This window comes from Sinohyriopsis cumingii, chromosome 15, assembly GCF_028554795.1.
Source record: "Sinohyriopsis cumingii isolate HCF-2022 chromosome 15, ASM2855479v2, whole genome shotgun sequence".
Lineage (NCBI taxonomy): Eukaryota > Metazoa > Mollusca > Bivalvia > Unionida > Unionidae > Sinohyriopsis > Sinohyriopsis cumingii.
Window position 1 is genome coordinate 120,365,002 of NC_142975.1, and position 4,768 is coordinate 120,369,769.

The following is a 4,768-nucleotide window of genomic DNA, read 5'->3' on the forward strand; positions in this document are numbered from 1 at the left end:
AAGGTAGCTTTAAAAAAAATTCAGTCATATCGTAAAGATGTCTCGAGTGTGACAGTTTATAGTGATGTCTAGCACTGGGGCGTTATGCTGCAGACATGTAGCATGATGTCCCACCCAGTCACATTATCCCCGACATTTGGCTGACCAGTCCTAATACTAACTAAACGCTGAGCGCCAAGTGAGGCGGCTGTTTGTACCATTTTTGTAAGTCTTTGGTACGACTAGGCTGGTGATCGAACCCACGACCTCCCGCATCTGAGGCGGTTCATCAAATGTTGGAAAGCTCTTGGGGAACCCTTTATCCTAAATGCAATGATTTTTTTTAACAGTATTGGTAAAGTTCGTCTACTCACTTTTCATTTACCTTCTCCAGAGGTGGAATTTGCCTAAATCTCCATAAACGGTCCAACATTTGGCATTTCCAGTCCCGTCAGTGGTCAACGATTATAGGAACTGGAAATGAACCTGTCTTAGCGAGTTACTTTTCTGTAATCAGTACCCTCTTATCTGGTTTCGGGACTAGAATACAAGGTGAACTCCACTTTTACTTGGTTCGATGAAATCTTTCTCCAGCAAATTCTTTAAACTACTGTTTGTCAGATGATAAAAAAATATAAAATAAAAATAAAAACCCAACCATGAAATACCATTAAGAGTTTAAAAAATAGCAACATTTATACTGCTCTACTAGCTACGATGTTGTAGCCTCAACTTGATTTGTCCACGAGGTAGGAGTAAGGGTACAAATATTAGTACTAACTGCTCTACTAGTCGTTGCAGAACATAACGACAACCACGAAAATACGGTACATTCCAAAGTCTGCAACCGTTTCCATATCAAACGGCTCATTTTAATGTCTTGTGTGATGAAACATGGGATACAATTATATACACTTTTTTTTATTATGTAGTAATTGACCTGGAAATGTCCACAGAATCAAAATTTGCTTCAGAATCTGAATGGACTACACAATATTAATTTTCACTATTTTCCCATGGCTGTGTTCATTTTCGGCAGGAATTCGGCTGTGGGTTCAACGTCGTTATCAGAACACGACAGGCTATAAACGGCAGTCAGTACAAGTGGTGTGTGAAGGAATAACCAGGGAAAGCCACCATAAGAACCACCGACCCACGGTAAGCTACTGGCAAGCTTCTTCTCATGCCAACGTTGGCAGTGAGTCTCGAACCCCCACTGACAGATGCGAGATGGCAGTGACTGGTCAAGGCGTATGCTTTAAACCACTCGGTACATATGAATTCCGAAGGGGAAAAAACAACGTAATTTCTTTTATGATCATCAGATTAGCTCCAAAACTGACTGCAGAACATAACACTTTTTCTATGCATTCCATCTTCCTCTCTGAAAGGAAAATTCACAAAAAGTTCAACATAGATGTTTTATGAATTGTATTGAAAGAAATGGGGAAGGGGAAACGTCGTGAAATCAATACAAGATGAAGCGAAAGTTGCTTTTAGGGCCTGTTCCGGCAAAATGTTACCATACCACCCCCACATGGACCAGGCAAGTATTTTTATTCTGCAACATTTGTGGTTTGTGTAAAAGTTGATTATCGAGCAGACAGTTGTGCGACTTGTACGTGTTTGGTTATAACGATTTTTTGTGCGACTGTTTTGATAACATTCATGATCAATACACATTTTGTGCTTTGAATTACTTAAATTCAACACAAAGCCCAAGATCCATTGCCAAAATATGCTTCGAGTCACATGGTTTAGTGTGAAATATATCAGTCGACTTCTTTTCTAATGAACCAAATAGTGCTTTTCTAATGTTTTCCAATCTTTCTTTTACATTTTTTCATGCCATTTACTGGTTTCCATAACACCAACATTGAAGAAAGAAAAGAAAAAAGGGAGGTTAACAAGTGGATTGGACCAGTCAAGGTGCCAGAGCACTAGGTTCAACTATACAAATGTTTAGGACAAACACCCAAATGATCCGTAGAGCAACGGTATGTTAACTTACACAAGAGATCCAAAAATTCCCATAAGAACGCGACAAATGTTAAGTTTCGATATAACCAGATACGAATCAATTACATATTTACATTGTGACCAATTAGTAGCCGAAAATTCCTAGGTTTTCCCTGCCTTGGATTAAAATCGTGGAAATATGAAGGGCTTTTCCCAATCACACAGAGACTTATTTTTCATCCCGATCTGTTCAGTTACAACTCGATTACATACTGATGAAGTGGCGGTCGAAAATTTCAGGTTTTCCCCATACTTCAATCAGCAGTTGCAAACTTCGATGGCCTTTCCCAATTGCAAACAAATCAAATCTTTTCCCTGGTAGAATGGCAAACCGGAACAAGTGCATCCTGAATAGCAGATTACATACAGCCCCCTGTTTGATAATCCTCTATGCAGGCATGGTTGATTTTTATATCTGATTTGGGGTCTCAATGGCCTCCACCTTTGGTCAAGGTATGTTGTCTGGAACTAAAATTTATGTGCAGAAACCATTGTTCTTTTTCAACTTGCTATGACTATGACTTCTGACCCTTAAACCCCAAATCTACTATTTCTTTATTACAAGGGCAAGATATCCAAAGACTGGTCAAGGAGCTTGATCAGAACCCATCTTTCTTTCAGTCACAATAACCTTGATAGTCAATCCCACAATCAATAGGTCTCTTCCATATTGCAAGCACTTTCAAAAACTGGTTAAGTTTTTAACACATTAACCCCTACACGACTTTACGGGGCAGGAGGTAGTAGCCTACTGCCGAGCTCTGTAGCGTCATGGTTATGCATGATACACTAAAGTGGGTGGTATTATATAAAGGTAGACAGATGTAACTCTACAATGATACCAAATAATCTGGAATATATAGTTGCACTACAAAATACAGATCGATAAACCTCATTTTTTGGACCAGACTTTTTTTTAAACGCAAAATTCGCCCGTTGTAGGAATCACATTTTGTGTCCAGATTTTACACTTTTAGGTCTCAGATCTCAGGCAAACCGGTATGATCTGCAAACAGACAGATGAGTCTTTGCAAAAGGCAGGATAAGATGGGCATTTGGAACAAAGAGTGGTCTCCATACAAAAATAATGGCTCCATTTAGCAAAAAAAACCCCCCAGAAGTCCAACCTTTACCCTTCTGCCCATGCGCGAGTCAAAGCCAACGAAAAATGATGTTTCTAACACAACTAGGCAGTATGTTATTGAAAGATGACCGGGGATTTGGTGTTTTTGAGTCTATTCAGAAATAGCTTTCAAAATGTGTTTTCTACTCGATTTTCAGGCAAAAACCTCCAGAGGTTAATGTGTTAAGTTGCTATGCAAAAAATTCTTCTTGCAAGGACCTTGACCTCTGACACAAAGTTAATGGGCTTGTCTCACATCATACATATAGTCAACCACAAACTTTGGTCAAGATACATGGTTGAAAAGTTTTGCATGGAAACCATTTCTCATTTAGTCACTCTCACCTTTTGATCCTACAGTCCACAAGGTTCTTCCTCATCTTGTGTACAAGTCATCGACAATATTTGGTAAATGCAGTAGGGGTGCGTGATATTACCAGTTTATTGTGGTATTTATTTCTGGTGTTACATACTATGGTAGAATCCGTAAGTAAGCAATGTACCAAAATACAAGAGAAGTCTTGTTACTAATTGAATACTATTAAAAGCACGTTTTCATTTTACCTAAAAAGAGAATTCACAAATTGTATATTTTACAAAATAGGTTAATTTGTCACAAATCGGAAATATTAGATACAAAATTATACTCATAACCCCATAACTTCATTTTAACACGTCATGTATGCCAAATCCTGATATTTAAAAAAAAAAAAAAATGAAAACCAACAATAAATCACTTTTTGTTGACGTGTTAAGGACAAGCAGTCCTTTGCAAGGCTGCAAATCCTCTCAGAAGAGAGGTTGTTGTGTTTGAACTAGTTGTGCTATTTCTAATAATTTCTGACTTGTTCAGTGTTTTATGTTCACTGGCACTCTCTCATAAATACCATTCACATGTGTTGGTATACAAACCAGAGTTTCCCTGCCGATGTTACCAAAAGTACTGCTAGGCTTCAGCAAGTGCCAACAGCTTCCCATTTTTATCAACATGCTCTCGAATGCAGACATTTCTTCAGGGGTCAGATATAGTGCAAGCTTAATCAAATTCACTTTAGCTATTTTGATTAAATTTTATAAAGCAATCAACATACACATAGATATTAACTGTTTCAGGGCGAGGGGGCAAATGTTATTTTTTTGCATGGAGACATTTAAAAAAAAACTTTTTTAATTCTCTTTCTCCAAGTAATGGATATGATGTGTTATTTATCTATACGTCTGAGCAAGACATTTTCCCCACCAAATCACGGAGAGACTTCGTTTTTAGAATAGTGCAAGGCCCCTGTCCCAGAAAATTAAATGCTTGGTCCCTAATATAACTGCAGTAAACTGGTATGTATTGCAGTATGTGCAGAAATACTATGGTACAAAATTCTTCATGGTACCCAGCTCTAAACTGTAGATAGACAAGTTATTGTTGAAACAAATTTTCTTCATTCAGTTACCATGACCTGTCAACTTAGGACAAATCTTCCTTACCCCATTTGCAAACCATCCACAAAGACTGGCAATTACTGATGCCAGACTATCAAAGTTATTGTGTAGAAAGAAAATTGGTAACAAGTGACTAATGGACAACACCACAATGCAGCCGACTATGCTGTTTGGTAGGCATATAAAAATAAATACTTGCACCAGAACTGCAAA